The 24669-nt window shown below is 36.9% G+C and overlaps 2 protein-coding genes across 3 annotated transcripts in view; one reads left to right on the top strand and one right to left on the bottom strand.

Moving 5' to 3' along the window:
- Positions 1-24669, bottom strand: part of NT5DC1 (5'-nucleotidase domain containing 1) — a 142415-nt gene that overhangs the window by 57646 nt on the left and 60100 nt on the right. The gene's annotated exons all lie outside the window — the stretch shown is intronic.
- Positions 22350-24669, top strand: part of COL10A1 (collagen type X alpha 1 chain) — a 45740-nt gene continuing 43420 nt past the window's right edge. Inside the window, exon 1 of the mRNA XM_043592157.1 lies at positions 22350-22787. The gene's annotated coding sequence lies outside the window, so the exon portion shown is untranslated. The remainder of the gene's footprint in view (positions 22788-24669) is intronic.

The following is a 24669-nucleotide window of genomic DNA, read 5'->3' as shown; positions in this document are numbered from 1 at the left end:
AGACGAAATCAAGAATCAGTCTTGTGGGGCACCTGGGTGGCTCAGTAGGCTGAGCGTCCGACTTCGGCTCAGATCATGATCTCCCGGTTTGTGAGTTTGAGCCCCGCTGTGCTGACAGCTCAGAGCCTGGAGCCTGCTTCAGATTCTGTGTCTCCCTCTCCCTCTGCCCTCCCATGCTTGCACTGCGTCTGTGTCTCTGTCTCTCAAAAATAAACACTAAAAAAATTAAAAAAAAAAAAAAAGAATCAGACTTGTAAGCCACTCAGACACCCCTCTACTTGTTCTATCAATTTTTTACTCCCCACCACATAACACCAGGCGATCAGTATCCACCAACTTGTCAACCTCCTCTTGCATCCTAACTTCTGACCAACATCTTATTTTTTGTTTTCCAATCATCGGCTAACCTTCCTATGCTTTGTTTATAAGTTGTTTCTAAAAATCAAAGGCAGGGGTGCCTGGGTGGCTCAGTCGGTTAAGCAGCCGACTTCGGCTCAGGTCATGATCTCTCAGTCCGTGAGTTCGAGCCCCGCGTCGGGCTCTGTGCTGACAGCTCAAAGCCTGGAGCCTGTTTCAGATTCTGTGTCTCCCTCTCTCTGACCCTCCCCCGTTCATGCTCTGTCTCTCTCTGTCTCAAAAATAAATAAACGTTAAAAAAATTAAAAAAAAAATAAAATAAAAATCAAAGGCATATAATCTGTATTTACTATATTATGATGCACAAATATTGTTCCTAGCAGAGTCAAATAATGTGTTAGAATCACATTTCTATTTCTAGTGGTCCATTTTTATGATCTGACTTTTAAAAAGCACATTACTAGAATGAAAGAAATTTATTTCCTTTTCTTAGTTTTCATAATTGCTCAAAATCATACCCCATTTCTGATGCATTGTGATTGGACTGTGACATCATTGCATGCCTTTTTATCCAGGGTTTCTAATTGCCTTACTTTTTTATTATTCATCAAATCTTTAATTTTTTATAGCATAATTGCATGTTTGGATTTAACACATAAACACGAAAACTTCAAGGTTTACTATATAGGGAGTTAAAATTAAACTTTTGAAAATGCTATTTTGTTGTTAAGTGCCTGAACAAAGATAACCTTTGCTTCTGTGTCCTTTAGCACAGAAATGAGATGTATTCCATGTGTGTCAATGAGCTCCACTTATTCGGTACTTTCAGTTTATAAAACTTCGCTTGTGCATATTATTTTATGCTCTCACTCCATGAAGGAAGCAATATCTTCTCCATTTCACAAATACCGCAATTTAAGATTAGAGAGACTGAGAGATTTAGCCAAGATCAGACAATAAGTTACAAGTTTCAGATTTGAAACCAAGTTTTTGTTTTTCAAAAGCCAGCTTTCTTGGCTTCTACTGTGGCTGCCCAACACCTGTGCTCGTTCTGCCTTTTGTTTAGAAGCAAAACATCACACTTTTTTTTAGAGGTTTTGTTATCGATTACAACACCCCTATGGAAAACAATACAGTACTTTCACTCTTTATTTATTACTAGATGCTATGGGGCAGGGTTTTTGTAAATAAACCACTGGAAAAGCTGGCAGAACCAGGAGAAAAATACAAATAAACTAAAAGCCATACACAAAGGGCTGCTATAATAACAAACTGAATAGTCACGAAAGGCCAAAGATTCATAAGCACTAGCCTTCTTAAGTAATACATGGGAGTCTGTGGGGTTATTCTGTTCACCTTTAATAATGTAGTGTTCAGGGGCACCTGGGTGGCTCAGTCGGTTAAGCGTCCGACTTCGGCTCAGGTCACGATCTTGCAGTATGGTATGTGAGTTCGAGCCCCGCGTCGGGCTCTGTGCTGACTGCTCGGAGCCTGGAGCCTGTTTCAGATCCTGTGTCTCCCTCTCTCTCTGACCCTCCCCCGTTCATGCTCTCTCTCTGTCTCAAAAATAAATAAAAACATTAAAAAATATATAATGTAACGTTCATATAAAAGGGACAGTGCTCCAATCACACTCTGGCAAACCAACTGTATCTCACAAACAGCTTGTTAGGAACAACTCCAGGTATTGATTCTAAAAGGTCAAGTGCAACTAAAGACCACTCAGCAGGAGGATGGGGTCTGAAGATGGTGTGTGAAGAACGAGGGGAAGTAGGTTCACCTTCCAACAGCATGAGCACAAAAAAGCACGTTTCATCTTAACACCAGGAAGAATTCCTAACAGAGGAAATGTACTCTGAGAAACACTAAAATATTAGTGTTTGGACCAGATACATTCTGGTTAGCTGGAGCTTTGCACTCTCAACACAAGTATAAGGCAAAATCTGAAAATTAAATTTCAAAATTCTGAATTTTGTATTTACTTTTATAACATAAAATAGTTTTTAATGTTAAGATTTTATTTTTGACTTTATATCAAAAGAAAAAAGCTCAGGAAAAAAGTTTTTAGAAACTGAAATATTATAGAAATATAAAATCCAATTTGAGCAAGAAGAAATGTCCATTTCAAATCTTTGATTTGTATATCCTTAAACTCTAGTCCCAATTTTCTTTTTTTAAAATGATGTTGGGGGAATGTAACTCTATAAAGTAGAAATGCATTTCATAACAATATCTGATTCTATACAAAGAGAATCATGCCTTTTCCTAAATAATATTAGCTGACATTTATTGAGAGCTCATGCTTAACACATTATATGCATTACTTTACAATATGATGTATCCCAATTTTAAATATCAGCAAATGAAGATTTATAAGGGTTAATTTGCCAAACTCACATTCATCTCTTAAATATTATATATATACTACTATTCCCTATATATCTAATTAAGTGTATGAAAGTCCATGTGACAAATTCTTACATTGATATTAATGATCATAAATTTTCATCTGAGTAATGGGCAAAGGAAGATTAATTAGATGCATTTGATAAGCCCCAATTCTCATTCTCCTTTGTTGATTTTTTTTACCTCATTTTTAATTTGTCCAAAAGAAATAGGGCAATCAAAGTAACTCACAAGTAGCAAAACTGATTTGAATGTTTCCTGCTCCCTTGCTGGTGACATTAACAAATAATGAAAACCTGGCAGTCTGAAGGTTAAGGAAATACAAATATATAAATACTGCATGTCAATATATATACTTTTAGGACTTAAGTATTAGGAAAAACACCTCAAATTTTAGATGGTGATTCTAGAAACTTATATAACCTACATTACACAAAAATGTTTAGACAATTTGGTAGATTATTTTTATCAACAGGAAGATTTTCTTTATAGTTTAGACAGACTATTTTCGTACTGACTCCATTCCATATACTTGGTGATACCATGCATGTTGAATAATAAAGATGTGGTTATTCCTATGGACAAATAATCACATACATAAAAATCCTTTTGAGTTAGACAGTGGTTGCTGTAGGCTATTTCATGTTATCAATGATCAATAAATCTATCAGTAAATACGAAGCTCCTAAGTAGAAATCACTTACACTATAAAACCTTTTTCTTTCTTCTGAACCTCCTCTCACTTTCCCCTTCCACAGAGAAATGGGAGGGAGCTACAACACAGTAAGTCCGGCGGGGTTATTTATTTATTTTATGGTTAACATTTTTGGAAGACCTCAGATACTCTTCCTGTTTTGTATTTCGTAGCAATTGGTGTGGAGTTTGGGTCAGAAGTATAAATTCTTGCTAAACTACAGAAGGAAGGATAGGAATTGTTTATTTTCTCTCTTTCTTTAAGATACTGAGTTTCAGGACCAAGTAATTTTTTTTAAATGCTTATTTTTTTGAGAGAGGGAGAGGAGCAGAGAGAAAGAGAAAGAGAGAGAGAGAGAGAAAGAGAATCTCAAGCAGGCTCCGTGGTGTTAGCACAGAGCCTAACTCAGGGCTTGATCCCAGGAACCACGAGATCACGACTTGAGCTGAAATCAAGAGTCTGGTGCTTAACTGACTGAACCACCCAGGCACCCCCCGGGCTAACTAATGTTAGAAGGGTAGAAACACATTACACTTTTAAAGAACTTTTTCTCCTGCTAGTTGCATTTAACTCAGGAGTTCAGAGACTCAAGCCCTGCCCCTACTTCTAATGCACACTCACTATGAAACTGGGGAAGTCACTTCAGGTCTCTGAGCCTCAGTTTCTTCATTTAAAATACAGAGCTGGGGATGACAATTCCTCAAGTCCTGCCCAGCTTGGAATTCTAGGAGTTCCATTTACTGGTCTTTATAAAGAGGGTTAACTACTAATGAGAACCAGGCAGGAGCGTTACACAGACCCCTGTGAATCCATGAAGCTATAAGAGCATGGTTCTGGTACCTTCTCGGATTACTGAAACCCACCAGACCTGTCACTTGCTTCTCAGCAAAATGATTCTTTCCAGCAATTTTACACACCACATGATTCTGGCAGTTCAGCTGTCAAGAATCCAGAGACCACCACATTTTTGGCAGTTTTGTGTGTCTAAAGTCTTTCCTGTTTGATTTTATTCAAGACCCAACAGAGCAAGTTGTTGTGCAAAAAATGGAGGCTTTCTGCATTGCATGTTTGTTTACCCCCCATAACCACTGTCATTTTTATTCCTCTTGACTTAAATTTAGCTGTGTAAAAAGAGTAACTAATGTGATGGGGGTTTGTTTTGTTTTCTCAACAATGTCCCCAACTCCTTTTCCCACCTGCTCATCCCTCATCCAAATTTCTATCCATGTTTCCCTCTCTAAGTCCGTCTTTTTAAAAAATTTTTTTAAACATTTATTTATTTTTGAGAGAGAGAGACACAGAGTGTGAGTGAGGGAGGGGCACAGACAGAGGGAGACACAGAATCTGAAGCAAGTTCTAGGCTCTGAGCTGTCAGCAGAGACATGAGGCTCGCACTCACGAACCGTGAGATCACAACCTGAGCCAAAGTCAGACGCTTAACGGACTGAGCCACCCAGGGACCCCTCTATATCCATCCTTCTGTTGAGAAAACAACTTACCTTCTCTTTCAAAATAAGAACCACCAGAAATTACTTCCTTGCATCATGTGACATTAACCTCACTTTTCAAGGAAAAAACACAGAATATATGTTTTTATATCACATAATAATAAAATATCACATAATAATAAAAGAAAAAAGTAGGAAAATAATTTTAAAAAATACTGTGTTGGGGCACCTGGGTGCCTCCGTCAGTTAAGTGTCTGACTTCGGCTCAGGTCATGATCTCGCAGCTCAGGAGTTCAAGCCCCACTGGGTCAGGCTCTGGGCCGACAGCTGGGAGCCTGGAGCCTGTTCTGTGTCTCCCTCGCTCTCTGCCCCTCCCCCACTTGCACTCTGTCTCTCTGTTTCAAAAATAAATAAACGTTAAAATTTTCTTAAAATACTGTGTTATTGCAGTGAAGGCTGGCTTTCCTTTGTTGAAAATGTGACAGGAAGAGAAGAAAATAAACATATAGACTAGCTCCTCCATGCCAGGCACTTCCTACACCTCATCTCACTTAAGATCCACCATAGCCTCTGTGTTACATATCGATGTTACAGCTGGAAAAAGCCCTGAGGTTGATGTAGAGAGCTGAACTAATTTGCCCATATTCCAACAGAGCCCACGCAGTTTCCATTATATTATGCTGTTCACAGTACCCTGCCACTATCTGAAAACTGAAAAGAAGCATGTATGTTTCATTGAAATCAGTTTAAAAATCTCGTTTCCACAAAAGCACCTCAGGAATTTAAAAGAAAAAAGAAAAAAAAATCTCGAAAGGCAAATGCATACATATACCATGGCATGTGATAAAATAATTACGTATTTCCTTCGAATGGGTGCACTTATTAAGTCGCTGCTGCCTGCCTTTGCTTCACTGACCCCACTTTCTGCAGATGAATGGATTTTTGTACCCACTCCTATTAAGGATACAGTTCTATTAAAATCATTCTCTTCACCCTCAGAACATTTTACCATAGCCAACTATAAATATTTACTCTCATTTGACAAGCAAGAGCCTTTTTAAGGGAGAGAAAAACAGTCTGCATAGAGGGTTTAAACTTTTGAACTTTGCTTCATCCGCAAGAACTACAGAGAGGCACAGTCTCGGAGGCTCCGTGTCACCCACACTCTTTCATTTGTTTGTTTGTATTTTCATTCATGTGTTCTTCTTCATGTAAAAAGGATCTGAATTACTTTTATGAAATGCTTATAAATAAGATAGAGATCTATAAAGAATAAACATCACAACCAGAGGAAATCAGAGTAAAATGTCAACACTCAGAAGACAAAAAGTAAAATGCAAATATACAGCGATAACAGAGATTATCTCTAAGTCACAGTCTAACGGTCTAAGAAAGAAATAAGTTCTAGTTAATGGATCGAGGTAAAGCTTTCACCACAATTTTGCTACCTAAAAGAAATTTCTCAAGAGTGAAACTGAAGGAGAGACAAATTCAAGTAGGAAAGGTTTTCCTCAACATCCTATTGCAACCAGATTCGATGAATCTTTGGAAAAATCAACTGTAATGAAGAATAAGTGGATAGGTAAAGACTTCACCATAAGACGAGAATATGCAAGGCTACAACTTCCTGGATTTGTAAGGTCTGTTTTTAATAAAGTCCTAACATGTGAATCAATGTATTTATCCACTGCAATTACAAACTTACACTTTACGCTTTAAGATGATGGAGATAATTAATTTTAAACAAATAAGACAAAATGAAAAACAAGGTACTAGCTATGAAATGGGCCTTATGCTCATAACTCAGAATTTATACATTATTTCTTTAAAGAAATCACTGTAAAACACATGTAAAGCACAAAACCCATAAAAGTGTACTTCAGTGAAGTATTATAAAGTAAACACTTACGTGATCACTGTCCAGGTCAAGAAATAAAACATATCCAGGACCCTAGACGCCTTCCAGCACCACTCCCCAAGGGTAACTACTGTCCTGATATTTACAGTATTATCTTTGCTTTCCTGGTTTTATCAGTTACCTATGCTCTAGTTTATCCCACTCTACGATTTATTATACAAATTACATCATAAAATATGTACTTCTTGTATCTAGCCTTTCCTTTCTCTCATTATGTTTTTACGATTCATTCATATTGTTGGAATAGCTCTAATTTCTTCAGTTTCATGGGTGAATAGGATTCCATTTTATGATATATAACTTGTCAACTGCACTGGTTATGGACATTTGGGGTATCTCTAATTTAGGGCTATTGTGAATGCCATTAAGAACATTCTGTATGGTATATATTGTGGCATGGAATGACTGAGTCATAGAAAAAACTCATTTTCAACTTCACAATACCCAACAATTTTCAAAACTAGCTCAACCAATTTACATTCCCACCAGCAGTCTGGAGGGTTCACATTGCTTCCTATCTTCACCAACCACTGATATCACCAGGCTCTTTAATACTAACCACTCCAGTGGGTACCCAGCGGTCTCTCACTGATATTTTAATTAGTATTTTCATGGTTATTAATGAGCATAAGCATATTTTAATGTTTATTGGACATTTAATTTCCTCATTTGTGAACTGCCTGTGAAGTCTTTTGTTCACTTTTCTACTGGGTTGATGTCTTCTTGTTACTGATTTATAGAACTTCTTTATATTTTTGGATATAAGTCATTTTATACTTAATACATGTTGCCAATATCTTCTCCTATTCTATAGCTTGCCTTTTTATTCTCTTTATGATTTTCTTTTTGGTGAACAGAGATATTTGATTTTAATGTCTGTCAAACATCAACTTTTTGCCTTTTACATTTATGTGTATAATCTATGTGGAAGTGATTCTTGCGGGTGATGTGGAGTGGGGATCAGGTATTAGGATTTTCTATATGGATACCCAATTGTCGGGGCACCATTTACAAAAGAGTCCTTTCCCCGTTGCTCTACTGTACCTCTGCTGTCATCAAGCACTTGTTTATATATGCATTAATCTGCTTCTGGGATCGCTGGTGCACTGCTCTACTCGTCTGTTCTTGCCCCAAAACCACACTGTCTTAATTATTGTAATTTTGCAGTAAATCTTGATGTCTTATAGAATAGGTCCTCTTACCTTGTTCTTCAAGACTGTCTTGGCTTTTTCTGGCCTTTTGCATTTCTGCATACATTTTAACATCAGCTTTAATTCTATAAAGAAACCTGTTATACTACTAAATTTACATAATTAGTTTGAAGAGATGACACCTTTAAAGTATTGAGGCTTCCAATCCATGAATATGATACAGCTCTCACTTATTTAGATCTTTTATTTTATCTCAATAATATTTTATAGTTTACCACATAAAGAGCTTATGATAGGTTTTGTTCATTTATCCCTAGGTACTTGATATTTTGTGATGCTAACTGTAAATGGTATTTAAAACATTTTAGTTTCTGATTGATTGTGCTGAGCTCTGGATATACAACTGATTTTTACATAATGAATAAATGCAGGGATGGCAAACCTCCCTGTCTTATTTCCAATCTCAGAGAGAACACTTGCAACAAGGGCATGAAATTTTAGAGCTATCCTATAATGAGATTTAAAAAAGTTCTCTTCTATTCCTAGTTTCCTAAGATTTAAAAATTTATGAATGGACACTGAGTTTTATTAACCGCATTTTTCTGAATCTATTTGTGTAATCATGATTCTTACCCTTCAATTTGCTGATATCCTTTAATTTGCTGATATCATGAATTAAACTGATAATTCTAATGTTAAGTTGATTTTACACTCTGACAGCGGGGGGAGATACCTTTATATATTCGGCGCTTGCTAATAACTTTTACAACATTCTTTTGTATCTATACTACATTACACTCTTTTTGTTAAGTATCCAATGTTTACTGATCTGATAGTCCTAAAGTTGTCACTGTATTTAGATTATTTTATGGCAGACATATGTAAAAGTAGAGAAGACAGTATAATAAACTGCTATTCCCACCACTCAATTTTACCATTATCAATCTCTTCATCTATATAGCTCTCCTCCGCCTTGGCTGGATTAAGTAAATTCAAGACACTACATATCACTTCATAAATTCTTCAGTAGGTGTGTCTAAAAGATAAGGGCTCTCATTTAATTAGATGCCATCTGACAAACGTAACAATAATTCTTTAATACTATTGTATTCCAGTGTTGAGAATGTCACCAGTGTCTCCTAGTTTGTTTTTACAACTGGTTTGTTTGAATCAAGATATAAACAAGAACTACAAATTGCATTTAAATTTAATTAAATTTCTCCTAATCTACAGTCTTGCTTTTTTTCTTCTTGCCACTTATTTATTAATGAAACTGGGTGATTTCCCCCACAGAATTTCTCGCATCCTGGCTTTTGCTTATTGCATTTCTACAGTGTTAGTTACCCTTTGTCACTTTAGTTGTACTTCCTATCAACTAATAATTCAAGAAGTTTAATACAATCTGGGTTCGATATTTTGGTAAAAAAAATGTTATAGATGGTATTTATATTTCCTGTTGCATCAGACTAGGAGGCATATAATACCTGTTTGTTTCTTCTTTTGTGTGTTAAGAGTGATCAGTAGGTTCAGGTATAATTACCTTCTCCATCAGCCTTCTAAGCCACTATATCCATTTAGCATCACCTATATCCATTATTTCATTAGAAATTGTAAAATGTGGGGCGCCTGGGTGGCGCAGTCGGTTAAGCATCCGACTTCAGCCAGGTCACGATCTCGCGGTCCGTGAGTTCAAGCCCCGCGTCCGGCTCTGGGCTGATGGCTCGGAGCCTGGAGCCTGCTTCTGATTCTGTGTCTCCCTCTCTCTCTGCCCCTCCCCCGTTCATGCTCTGTCTCTCTCTGTCCCAAAAATAAATAAACGTTGAAAAAAAAATTAAAAAAAAAAAGAAATTGTAAAATGTGATATCAATTCTATCCCTTTTCCACTTTTTTTTTTTTAAGCTGGAAGTCTTCTATAAAGAGAAAATTTCTGGCATCAACTCTTTGATTACCCTGCATTAGAATCTGCAAAAGGGAAATAAGATAATTCCTTGATTCTTTCCTTTTGTCTTCTATTTTCAGAGTTGCAGTTGGTTTACCCTATACCCCCAAAATGTGACCAATGAAACATTCTATTCCTTTAGGATAATATTCAAAGTAAAATACACCTTTTTCAGACTATCTCTATAATTAAAACAATACATTAAAATAAAATAACCATCTAAGATAAAGAAATATACATTATCTTTGAATTAAAATACTTTTCAATTTTATACAAAACCTGATGGTATTTAGCAATAAATACCTGATAAATACCTGATGGTATTTAGCAATAAAAAAAAAAAGATGTTCAATGTGCTTCTTGCTATTTTATGTAACCACAGCTAGAACTCCCCATGCTTTCCATATTTTTCTACCATTCTAATAACTGTGAACTTGCTTCAGAGGGGTCACTGGCTAACAAACCCTTTAGGATAAAAAGGATTATCCTATCACATAAAGAGTCTTCCTGGCATTTACGTACATTCGTGTGTGTTTCCCATAGAGAAAAAAGATCACTCTAAGTAATCATGGGTATGGCTGGAACAAACCAGATCAAAGGCAGGTGGGTCTAGATCACATGAGAATCTTATAATATGTATTGAGTTATCACTGAAGCTGCTTCAGATTCCAATCATCAAACTGCCAAATGCTCAAAATCGGTTGTTTTCTGATGGGCTTGGGATGATTAGAACAATTTAATATCAGTATATTAAATTTTCTAAGAAGTCTTTGTGGTTCCTAATATTCAAGGAAAAAAAGCATGATACTAAAACTGCAATTCTCTGAATGAAAGTATACATGGCTGATCAGAAAGACAATGTCAATCTTCCTGCTGATGCAGTTTTCAGAATTCTCCACTCGAGTATCATAAGATGAAGAGTATTTTGACATTAACTGTGAAACACACACTGGGAAAATACTTAGTATGCGTGATTTCTGAAATAAATTGCCATCCCGATCCTAACAGCCATAATGCGTCAAGCTAAGTATCTCCACTTAATGCTAAATAAATATAAAAAAGAGCAGGATTAACATACTTTATTTTACAATTTCACTTGCCTTGACTGTTTTAGGGCCAAGAATTAATCATTTGTGTAACCATAAAAGTGAGGATTATGAACATCTTTCTTTCTACTGCTAATTAGCACTGTGCCCCCAGAACCCTTGCAAAAAGAAAGGAAGGGCTGGGAGTGCATACAGAGTCAAGAAAAGTGTTGCTTAACAAAGGATGATTTATAAAATGAACAACCAAACAGCAGATCTCTTAGGACCTGGAGGCTTTTTCTGGTCTTCACCTAAATCTATGCATGAGTTTTTGTTCTGTTTTTTGTTTTTGCCATTTTGGGATGCTCACATTTTTGGGTGGGGATCAATCAACAAGTTTTACGATCACAGGGAATCTGTTCTATTTTTCCAGAAGTGAGATGAAATTTTAGACTCTTCAGTGAAATTGTCTTCACTAATACTATGGTTGTTTCCACTGGGTTTGAAAAGTTCAATCATTGGAGGTAATTTGCCTTCTGTGTACCAGCTCACCTGGTACTTTAAGCACAAAAGACTGGAAAGCAGGTTAGTTTTCTACTTTGTTGCAAATCCCTTTCTGTGACACTGACCAAGGTTTTCACTGTTCAATTTCAGAATTTTTATGCTCGGATATTAAAGCATAGAAATGGCTATGGATTCCTTCTCCCTCCTCCATGAATCAAAAGAGGAAGACTTCAAGTTAAGGAGTTCAGAAAACAAAGTGTCCTGAGTCTATATAGTCAGCTTGTTATAGAATGAGGAATTGCAAGCAAATTCACTTTCACTTAGATCACAGAAATTTAGGCCAGGTTCCAACTGAGCGCGTGCGCGCGCGCGCACACACACACACACACACACACACACACACACTTTCATTATTAATGAAACAATTTATAGAAACTAGATATTTAGGATAAAAAAAAGTTTCATGTTTTGAGAGAGAGTGCACAAGCAGGAGTGGGGAGGGGAGCAGAAGGAGATTTTTAAGCAGGCTCCCTACACAGGGCTCTATCTCACAACTGAGATCATGGCCTGAGCCGAAATCAAGAGTTGGATGCTTAACTGTTTATAAACAGTTGCCTCTGTTTATAAACTTCCTTTTTAATATATCAATATTTTGAAACAAAATTGAAAACAAATGTGGAAAAAAAGTAGGTTAAGGTTTTAAATTAAACTAAAAGTATCAGTTGAAGGAAATCTGTATACTTATATAAAAAGGTTTCACTATTCTGGTTTTTTTTTTTTTTTTTGTATGTTATCCCTTAAAGTGAAAAGCTCTAAAAAGCACTGGCGATTTTATGCAATTCAGAGAATCTACCATTTGTGAATTAATGGGGGGGGGGGGGGCGGGGGGAGGAAGTATTAGAACCAGTAAAGCAAACCAAGTAGGCAGTGACAACTGAATGGGATTTCTTACTTTTCTCAAGTGATGAGAATGGCACATGAACTTATACCATTCCCACTAGCTCTGCTCTTTAACAAGTTGAACATAGTTAATGGGACAGGGAAGTATTCTGTAGCATATGTATACTCTCTTATGCAAATAAATTTTTTTTTAATTTTTTTTTAACGTTTTTATTTATTTTTGGGACAGAGAGAGACAGAGCATGAACGGGGGAGGGGCAGAGAGAGAGGGAGACACAGAATCGGAAACAGGCTCCAGGCTCCGAGCCATCAGCCCAGAGCCTGACGCGGGGCTCGAACTCACGGACCGCGAGATCGTGACCTGGCTTAAGTCGGACGCTTAACCGACTGCGCCACCCAGGCGCCCCTGCAAATAAATTTTTAAACAGGTACCCTACAATGTCTTTTTTAAAAGAGTTATCATACAGATTAATATAAACACACACAAATTAACTACTAAATTGCCATTTTCTTTTTTTTTTTAAACTTTTTTTTCCAACGTTTATTTATTTTTGGGACAGAGAGACAGAGCATGAACGGGGGAGGGACAGAGAGAGAGGGAGACACAGAATCGGAAGCAGGCTCCAGGCTCTGAGCCATCAGCCCAGAGCCCGACGCGGGGCTCGAACTCACGGACCGCAAGATCGTGACCTGGCTGAAGTCGGACGCTTAACCGACTGCGCCACCCAGGCGCCCCTAAATTGCCATTTTCAAGAAATGGTTTGGTGTTTCCTTTCCAGGGGGAGTAGCAGGTGAAAAAATGGCAATTTACAGATAAAAAGGCAGGGGCAGAACAGAAGACAGGCATAGTTTTAGTTATTTCTTCTCAGAATATAAATTCCAAGAATGAGCTAAGAAAAAAGCAGCATCTGATATTCTAACTCCAGACTTTCCAATATATTGGAAAGATTTTTCTTCCGCACAGTACTTGGCATGCCACAAATGTCACAATGGTAATGATAACACTACATATTAGTGTCTCTAAAGATTGTGGCAGAACATGTATAATAAGTGAATGATACAAAAAACGAAGACCTTGATTACTCTGTAAGTCAGCCATGGCAATGTTACCCTCATTCTTTATTTCAATTTCTTTAAATTTCTTTTTTAAAGTTTACTATATATATATGAGAGCTAACACACACTTGCTACAGTTATAGAACTATTTCCAATACTATCAGTCCCAAAGCATCAGTACTAAACAGCTACAAGACTTCTCAGTGCCAATGTTAATCAGAAACCTTCAGAAGAATTTTCAGATTTCCACACAGAGTAAAATACATCACTAAAATATAATAACATATTTTCTTAGATAAATGCCTTTATTTAAAAAGTCAAAACAGCCTCTAAGGTATAACTCTGTTTTAAATAACCACTAGAAGGTTATTATAGTCTTTAATAATTCCAGTTCTGTTTTGATTACACAGCTATTTCAAGAATAATCAAATACGGAGCCAAAATTCCCAGTTTAGAATGTGTTTTGTTCAAAGTATACCACATGTTTTAACTTGGTTATGTGAATTAAATTATGGTTATGACTTTTTTGTTACAACAAATTCTCCCTCCAAAAAAGATATCAGTTTTCTACCCTTATAATTACATATATATTTCCAAAAAGAAATCCCAAGAATAATACTAACATACATAAAAAACATTATTAAATGCTTGAGAAATTCATTATCACTGTAGGAACTTGTTAGCAAAGGCACAATTTATTTTATTATACTTCATGATGAAAGAACTTCATGGTGAAAATTCTATTTTATAGCTATACCATAATAATGTTTAGTATAGATCTAATAATTTTCCTATAAGTAATTCTTAAGAAAATATCCAAGGAAGAATGAAAATAAAGCTACAATTTTGTTAACTTCCAAAGCTTAAGAGTAAAGTGACTAAAAAAAAAAAAGGGATCTTTCTTTTAAAAAAAAACCCTAAAAAACTCTCTTACATACTTTAGTTAATATAACATAAGCAAACCTAAAAATAGAATATTTTTGAATCAGTACAGTATAATAAATTAATTTTCCTTATGACCTATCTGAGAGACACTAATGATCAGCAAAATATCGAGTCAGAAACAACAGGGAAGTTGCAAAAACAATAGCATAAATGACAAGGAGCATATTCTCTCCTTTCACTAAGCCTACTGTGCTAAAATCTGTAAAATTTTTGCTCTTCCTGAAAACACTATAAATCCAGCACTGCTCATTCATTAGAGAACTCCTAGCCAATTTTAATAAGAAAACTGATTTTATGTTGCACCATAAACACTAAGGAGGTGTTTTCTAAGAACTCATATAATCCGCAAATGAGTACCTTCATTTAGTAGAAAAACGTTACGTAGAACATGGAATAGCTGAAAAATGAACAAGTAAGTTCTGCTTTTGGTCTGGATGAAGGAGGATGTTGTACTCTTGCCCAGAGCACAACAAATCCCCAGATAAACCTCAACAAAACACATTTTATCTATCTATCATCTATCTAATTTGGGAGAGAGAGCATTTGCACACATGAATGGGGGTGGGGTGGGGGGAGAAGGGCAGAGGGAGAGAGAAAGAGAGAAGAATCTCAAACAGGTTCCATGCTGAGCATACGGGGTTCAATCCCATGATCCTGGGATCTTGACCTGAGCCAATATCAAGAGACAGACAAATGCTCAACCAAACGAGTCAATCAGGTGCCCCAACAAAAACATATTTCTGTAAAAATCATATATGAGTTGTGAACATATGGAAATGTAAAAGAATTAAACAGGAAGGGGTCACTTTCATATCTTGGACCCGTGAATGAACTTGGGAGAATGAGCCCCCAGAGAAGGACGGTTTATCAGGCAAGAAGAAACCAGTCAGACTCTGGATATGTCTGTGGGCTCACTTGTTAGATTTAAATCTGGAAGGGCTCCAAGTACAATCCTCTCTGGAAATTCACTGTACCACACATGGCAATTTTACGAATCACCAGAGGTTGGATATGGAGGGCGCACGACCTAGCTTACCTGTGGCAGTGCACCGGAGGACAAGGGCCAGCTGCAATTACAACTCGGAAGACACTGGCTACAATTTTAAAGAACTGCCATAAGCCACGTGTGGGAAATAAGGAAAGACTGAGAACACGTCACAGACCAGAAGAGATTAACAAAAAGACATGAAGACTAAATGCAATGTGGTATCCTGGATGGGATCTGGAACAGAAAAAGGATGTAAGTGGAAAACTGGTGAAAATCAAATGAAGACTGGAGTTTAATTCAGAGTAATGTACCAATGTTGATTCTCAGTTTTGACAAATACATCACCCGTCACTGTAAGATGTTCACGTCAGATAAAACTAGATGAAGGGTGTACAGGATCTCTCCATACCATCTCTGAAACGTATCTGTAAATCTAGGGATTATTCCAAAACAAAAAGTTTATAAACCAACAACACAAAATTAAAAAAAAAAAAGTAGTATGTCCAGGAAAAGAGGAGACCATGGGGGCTCTCTGACCCGTGTGGTTTTGAGGCGCACTTGCCCTCACATATCTTTTCCGCCACTGTTTCCCAGATGGAACACTCCATGTGAATGAAAATCACTGCTCTCAAGTGTACTCACAGACTGTTCATTCCCTCATACCGTAACACTACGATATTCTTTCCTGTCGGCCAAAAAGCATGAAGCTACAAGACGCCTGCACTGGTTTCACTGCTTCTCTATGTCATCTGACCACCACTCTAGATGGGTCCAGGAATTTCAACTTTAGACTGTTCAAGGCAAAAGTAACAAATTTCTGCCTATTTTGAAACTTACTTTTAAATGTCTCAATTGTGCAGCCCTTTAAAACAAAATTTTGAGAGTCTCAATGTGTATTTCAAGTGAGTGGTATTGTAAGCTGCCTCCAACACAGTCACACAGTCAGATTATCACTCAGACACTGCTAAGAGCTGTAGTTTCCACACATATGTAGTGTTTTTGGTTATTTTAGTATGTTGTGTTTAACTTATTCATGTCATGGACTACAGAAAAAAGGCAGGAAACATAAGGATGACAAATTTTGAACTTTCCTGTGAATTGCATTTATCTGATCAAATTTCTTATGCAACAAATCAAGACATCTCTGGTACTTCAGGAAACAAATGTTAAAAGAAACAATATAAAGATCATTTTCACCTGACTGGTTATTCACACCTGCAAGGAGAGACTGTAGAAAAGTGCTTGCAAATAGAATCCTGAAACATTCTTTCTTATCCTTTAGAAACCAAACAGGAACAAAAAGAGATTTTCCTAGTAGTCAAAATCCAAGAATTCCAAACATCCAGACATGAAAATAGCTTTTGATTATTTTTGATGCCTTAACAAATAAAGAAACATAATAAACACCTAAAAATTTCTCAACAAAGTTTTTTATGTAATTTAACAATATATTACCAGTTATGCAGAGAAAATGGAAAATTTTCTTTATTACTAAGGGTTATAGTAAAATGAACTTTATATAATCTTTACAAAATTTTTTTAAATGTTCATCTATTTTTGAAAGAGAGAGAGAGAGAGAGCGAGCACACACATGAGTGGCAGAGGGGCAGAGAGAGAGAGGAAGACACAGAATCTAAAGCAGGCTCCAGGCTCCCAGCTATCAGCACAGAGCCTGATGTGGGGCACGTAACCCACGAACCATGAGATGATAACCTGAGCTGAAGTCGGACGCTTGACCGACTGAGCCACCCAGGTGCCCCTACGTATTCTTTAATATAATATATAATCTGATATATTATACCATATCATACAACATATAAAAGTGACAAAATGAGATTTTCAAAATTTCAATGAAGGAACCATGGATCATTACTTAAAAAAGGGTTCACAAATTTACAAAGGTTAAAAATGCTCAACACCTTGATTTACAGACGGAAAAAATTGAAGTCTCAAATTTGTTTAAACTCATACAGAGTTTAGATGAAAGTAATAGTGTTAGGACAACAACCTGGTTCTCTTTCTTCCTCACAGTCTTTCCACAACGTAATGTTTCCTTTAAGGTACTCGAGACTTCTTCTGGGTGGCTACCCATCAACAAAATCCTTCCCACTATGCAAAGTAAGTCAGAAAACCCTCTCATCCTTGGACTTCCTTGTACATAGGCCATAGATTTAAAGGCAACTCTTTAAGCCCATCTTCAACATCAAAACACAAGTCACAGAAATCACACATTTGTACAAAGGGTTGTTCCTAGGCTCCTAATCACACCCCTGTTACCCAACACAGCCCCACTGTTCCTGCCACGAGAGGAAAGCTAAAAATTTAGAGTTCTGGAATAACCTTTAATATCTAAAAGAGAACAGAAAATAGAGAAAAGCAGAGGGGTGTAGAAGTTCTCTATGGGAAAATTCAGCCAAGTCAAAGGTGGAATAAGCCGTTATCCTGCTTCATCACTGCCCTAATCCAAGTCCCCTCAGAAAACTAGTTCTCAGGTTATAGGACATTATGATTTGAGCAAGCATTTTGTAAGTACAGATCTGAAATTTAATTATTCTTATAATAATAATTATCTTTACCACCACTAACACTTATAAAGCATGACTTGTTTTAGAAAGTACAGTCCAAATTTCTGATATCTTGAGTATAAATGAACTTTTGGAACAGTGTCTATTTGTAATTTCTGGTCTGAAACCTCTTTCACAAAATAACGCTCTTCTAAGCCAGAGCAAAAAAAACCCCAACCAACCAACTAAACAAACAAAAAACCCACCCCAAACCTCACATATTTATTTGACTTTATGATTTGTATTCTCTGTAAAATAATAATCTTGGCAGGTAATTAACAAATAAATAAAGTGATTAAAGCATTAAGATATGCAAAGCTGTAACACTGGTGGTGATCATATCAACCATTAATTCACACATGTATTAATTTATTCAACAATTGTTTATTGAACACCTACTATGGGTCAAGTATTGTGCTGGAGATAAAAGCAAAAGATGAATGTTCACCACTTTTGAGGATATTATAGGTCAGTAGAGACAGCTCTGTGAACCAAGCTGAAAGACTGGTAGGGTACTAACAGGCTCAAATGAGGCCACAGAGGGGTAAGGCAGGGGTCAATCATGGAATTATGTGGAAAAGGACAGGTGTCAAGAAAGGTGTCAGGGAAGGGGTGTTCAAGTCTGAAAGATAAGTTGGCCTTTGAAGATAATAGAGGATAGGGGAGGAGTGCAAGCCCTTCCAAGCTGATCAGCTGAAGTATGACAGACTAAGTACACGGAAAACAGCTAGCAAGCAGCTTGGTAGAGCTGGATTTTAGGGAAGTGAGGTCCAGCAACAGCCAAGGCTGTTAAGGCTGTTACTGCTAAGAAATATGATTTTATGCATGAATAGTTCTTAAATAAAAAAATAGTTCTTAATTGTTTCCAAACACAGACTTCAGAATTTAAAGGTGACAACAAAATCAGTAACTGCAGTGTATTTATTACTACGAATCAAGCACTTTACATACATTTCTTCATTTTATATTTACAATTGTAGAAATAGGAATTGTTTCACTTTTTTAAAATATGAAATTTATTGTCAAACTGGTTTCCATACAACACCCAGTGCTCATCCCAACAGGTGCCCTCCCGACTGCTCACTACCCACTTTCCCCTCCCTCCCACCCCCATCAACCCTCAGTTTATTTTCAGTTTTTAAGAGTCTCTCTCTTATGGTTTGCCTCCCACCCTCTCTAACTTTTTTTTTCTCCCCTTCCCCTCCTCATGGTCTTCTGTTAAGTTTCTCAGGATCCACATAAGAGTGAAAACATATGGTATCTGTCTTTCTCTGTATGACTTTTTTCACTTAGCATAACACTCTCCAGTTCCATCCATGTGACTACAAAAGGCCAGATTTCATTCTTTCTCATTGCTAAGTAGTATTCCATTGTGTATATAAACCACAATTTCTTTATCCATTCATCAGTTGATGAACATTTTAGGCTCTTTCCATAATTTGGCTATTGTTGAAAGTGTTGCTATAAACACTGGGGTACAAGTGCCCCTATGCATCAGCACTCTTATAGCCCCAGGACAGCATTCCCCCTATTTTTGTTTTTTTCTTTCTCTCCTTACTTTATCTGACTTTCTTCTCAGCTCCCCTTCTGCCTGAAGGAACCTGAAATGTTGGGTGTCCCTCTCTCAGCCCTGGGTTTTTCTTCTGTTCTTGGAGGACTCTACAATTTTAATCAAAAGAATAACTAGAAAAACTGGACAAAGTTAAAAAATATATATGCTTAAAAGCACTAGAGAGCCAAAAAGTCAATGAAGATTTAAGGGAACCAGATGAGGAAGGCAGAAACCCAGAGAGGTGAGTTTGAAATCGGGCCTCTTCTCAGAATCAGGGCAACACCAATTCCACAAGAAGTAAAGAAAAGCCTAAGAAGCCTCAATAAGCCTGGGGCACAAAAAACTTAGACCAGTACCTCCCAAGGCAGGTTGGAGGCTAATAAACCCTCCATGATTCGTGTGGTAACCCAGAGAACTATACTATAGGAGTAAGTGTGAACCAGACATAATACAGTTCTCACTGGCCTGAAGCACAACTTCAAATCACCTCAAACTTTGAGAAATGAATTAAAAGTGATGCAGGATTGCGAGTGCCTTTAGCTGCTCACCAGAAATAAAGGTAAGTTCTTTCTGTAGAAAGTGAACATCGTCATCATAGGCCACAAATTTCTTCAATAACTATAAAAAATAGTTGATATCAATAAAAAATTATCAGATACACAGAGACCATACAACATGAAAATACAATAAAACCTAAAAAAAAGAGGGAAAAACAGATGATAAAACCAGATCCACAGGGGCTACTATGCTTTAAGGAGATGGTTCCTGGCTTTTTTTTTTTTAACATGCATAATAAATGCAAAGAGCTACAAGATAAAAATCAAGGTTTGTCAGGGAACTGTAAAATATTTAAGAGACAAAATGGAATTCTAGATCTGAAAAATATAGTAACCAATATTCACGCTTAAAAGGATAGGACTAAAAGCAGATTAGACATAGTTAAAGAGGAATTAGGAAAGAGGTCAGAAGACAGATAAGAAGAAAACTGACAGACAACAAGAGAAAATATTGAAAAAAGGCTAAGAGATAGAGAGCAGCAGTAAAAATAACCTAAAATATCTGTAAGTGAAATTCCAGAAAGAGAGAATAAAGAAAAAAGCAGAAGCAGTATTTTTAGAGATAAAGATTCAGAATTTTCCAAAAACCAACCAATGGTATTAAATACACATTTGAGATGTCCTGCAAATCCCAAGGAAGATAAAGAAAAAAAAAAAACTATACAACAGAACACCGTAACAAAAGGCTAAAAAACAAACAGAAATTTTTCACAGTGGTCTGAACAAAACAGATTACTCTTTAAAAGACATTTTGATGGCTGACTTCCCAATATAAAACAACAGAAAGTTCTAAGATTTGGTGGAAAACAACCACTAACCTAGACTTCTAACCCTAGAGAAAATACCCTTCAAGAATGATGGCAAAATAGAAACATTTTCAGAAAGCAAACAACAAATACAAAGAGTAAGTTATTTTATACTTCAGTTGAGCTAAAGGATCACATCTATTCATTGCAATTTGGGAGCTATGCAAGTTAATTATTCAATGGCTATAGTGATTGTCGTTTCTAAAAAAACTCTACAAGACACTGAGGACAAATGCTGTTCATAAACAATTCAAATCAATTTAGAAACTGATGGGAGGTAGAAGGATTAAGAAAACAGGAAAGAACAGCACTCCTCAATTTATAAAACATTTGAATTTCAACAAATGGTATCAGTACAACTAATCAATGTCAAAAGTATTTATTTTTATTTGCCTTAGGACACTGTTCTATTTGAACCAATTTTATAAATGCTTTTGAAGTATATAGTATATCACTTATACATAGGATGCCTTTTATTACAAATACACAGATCGTCCTGATAAAAGCCTTCCTAAAGTAGTTGACTGCTCTAGCCTGTGATTTAATTTTGAGGCAAGACATATCTTAACCATCTTTATAATCCCTATTGCATGCCTAGCACACAGCTAACTGCACTTAGTAGGTTCCCCAAAATAATTTACTTACTAAACCAGATTCAGAAAGACAAGAAAAGCAAGATACTTCATCAGTTCAATTTCTAATGAGAAAAAAATTATTCTCATTTCAAAGTCAGAACTAGCAGATTTAATATAAATTTCAGCCCTTCCATCTTTTAATAGAAACTACTGTAATGAAATTGACTTCATGGAATCATATTCTTCTTTTACACAGATTTAAGAAACAAGTACGTACAACATGAAAGGGGATCCTTTTGAAAACTTACAAGTTTCCCACAGATTTAGATTATAACAGAACTACTTCCCAAAAATTGCTGACCTGGTTTTAAGAAGTTTTTCCATTTTTCAGCATGTAGAAAAGGTCATCAGTGGCATGTGCCTCCAGGGAGCTTAACAAAAAAATACAGGTCATAGCTACAGCATGAAGATTCAGTAAGTTGGTAAATTAATTATATACATGACGTCAAGAAAATCTGACATAGTCACGATGTTGAGAAAGGGTCTCCAACAATTAGGACATTCCGTAATTCATAGTACGTGATGACTTTGGGGAAAATAACAAAAGAAGTGGGCATGAATAACCAATATGTGTAAACTGTCAAATCTGGGTAATTAGGAAAAACAATGTGACCATAAAGGGAATAAGGGACTGAAGATTCGGTGTGAAGTTTCTCTTTACTTTTTATAGAAAAAGGTTAAGTTTCTCTGACTTTCGAAAAGAATAAACACATAGCTGAGTCGATTTTAAAAAGGAGTTAAGACAGAATAAAAATCAAGCTATAAAAAATCACAAGGCACTGTATATTTTTTTAAATATCATTGAGCCCAAAAGAATGGCATTAAGAAACCAGTCGTCTATCTTAATTCCCTCATATTGCTGGTTAGTAGGTAGATACAAAGTATTTTCCTTCTAAAATGCACATATCATTTAGATTTATTAATGAAAACTATGGAAGGGTTTGTTTTTTGAGCCATCCCAATGCAAATGTTCACGATACAGTGTCATTTCATTCTTGCATTAATACAAATGTCCCAATTCCCATCCATGTGTCAAAAATCACTGACGGCTGGAAAACAACAGAAATTTATTCCCTCCTGGAAATGAATCAGAAGGCAGACCATCATTCGGTAGCCAGCATATGATTCAGCAGAGCTTAGTCTAAAAAGTATAAAGTTCAAAAACAACCCCCAAAAGGCTCTGGAAGTAGTGGACTGTTTTCACCCTTCCTGGAATTACTACTGGCAGCATCTATGAACTTCTGCCTGTGTGCGTAACTGAAGAATACACCGGGATGACAAAGTAGTGACTTTTAAAGAGCAGCCAACAACAAGCACTTAGGGACCCTTTCAGCAAATACAGGTAGGAGAAATACAAACGTATGACAAGAGGTTTCTATGACTGATAATGTAATGAAATGGAAAACAGGGCATGAACATCGGCTGTGACTATTTAAGCAATCTCTCAGGAGAGATAATCAAATGTATTCACAGAAAATAGGATACTTTTTTTCTGTATCTCATAAGATGGTTATGTTTGTAACTTTTGGTCTTCGCTTTAAGAAACGGCTGAATTAAAAAGTGAATCATTTACAAACAACAGTATTTCTCCCCTGGGATGTGAAGAGATGCCGGAGTAGGCAATTTCAGCTGGAGGAAAGCATCCATAGAGATGCACCAAAACTAGGTTTGAAATCTCATGTCTCTTCAAGTGAGGCACCCTCTTTAAAGTAGTGCCAGACCTGCCCTCACTTTTGTAAAAGGCGACACCTCCCAACAATGAGAGAGAATCAGTACCGTCAATGACAGAGTTCTTCTACAAGAAGAGCTGCAGTGGAGCATTTTGCACTCATCCCAGCTATGGAAAGAAACTAGAAAGTCTTTGGAAGTTCAGGGGAATTGCCTTCTTTTGAGCTCAAAGCTGCTGATAGATGATGCTTTTTCTAAGAAGGGTTAAGCGTCCAACAAAAGATGGGAAGAAAAGTACAAAAAGATGTAATGGACATACGTGCTTTTTGTGTTTCTTAATGTTCTTATAATGCTTATAAGACACTTTGCTTTTGTGGTTTAATAATGTGGCTGGTAGTCTAACAGGCACACTCATCCAGGGCACCACAGCTTTCAGGAGGAGCCACAACAGGTGGGGTCAGGTCAGCTACTGGCTGTCACCCTCCGTTTCTGACTTCCCTCTTGAAAGCCTCTGACCCGAAGCCTGCCTGCCCCCGCTCTGCCCTCTTCATCATCTCACTGTCATAACTCAGTTTCACTGTTTTGTTTTGTTAAAAAATGGGTCCAAATTTGGGGAGGACGTGGAGTTACCCTCTCTTGTGCTTTCATATTCTTTTTGGTTGTCCTGAAAAAGCCTAACTTAAAAGAAATGCAATTTCACAATCCTTGATCTCCCCTGGGACTCTTCCACAATTCATGTCAATAGTTTTTGAATTACCAAAAAATAAAATTTTGTTTAGTTTTAAGACTTTAACACTGGCTTTTGGCAGACAGTTCTGTCAATTAGCTTCAATCCTTTGAACCTGTCCCCACAGATATTTCCTACTGTCTGAGCTTCTATGGTGGCAGTGGCCAAAGGAACAAAATGAATGTGGAAGCCTATAAAAGTTATTTGTCTAGGGTTCCACTAACAACGGACTGGTCCTACACAATTTGACAGTGGTATAGAACCTTAGAGCACTGCCATTAATTCAAAGATGTGGGAGGGTCCTCAATAATCAAGAAAACACGTGATAGAGGGAAAAGAGGCAAATATCTGGGATACATATCAGTAAAGGTTAGTTTTGTTTTCTCCATCCCCACCCAAACAACCTAGGTAATGTGCAGCCCAAGGCTTCATCTCCTCCCTTCCCTATCTTTTTGGTAGAGGGGAGGTGGTATCCTGGAATGAGCATGCTTGGCAAAGGGAAAAGAAAACACGGAATGAACAAGCTTCATGAGAAAAGATCGGGCAAGCCTTCTTCCCAGGGAGTAAATGGCTCTCCATGGGCCAGGGGTTAACTGCAGGAACCAGACCCTGGGAGGAGCACAGGGATTGTGCAGGAGTTATGCTGTGGTGGGGGTGGGGAGAGCATGGGAAGCCTGAAGGTGTTATCTGAGCTTTATTTTCTTCATATCCACAGACATCTTTCATAGAGCTCTCAAATGTAACTCTAATTCATGAGAATGAATTTTAAAAGCAAATATTATGGAAGCATGATAAGGATGGCTGCGGTGTCATCCCACCTGACCCCTCT

This window comes from Prionailurus bengalensis, chromosome B2, assembly GCF_016509475.1.
Source record: "Prionailurus bengalensis isolate Pbe53 chromosome B2, Fcat_Pben_1.1_paternal_pri, whole genome shotgun sequence".
Taxonomy (NCBI): Eukaryota; Metazoa; Chordata; class Mammalia; order Carnivora; family Felidae; genus Prionailurus; species Prionailurus bengalensis.
The sequence above is the reverse complement of the archived record's forward strand: the minus strand, read 5'-3'. Positions and strand labels throughout refer to the sequence as shown.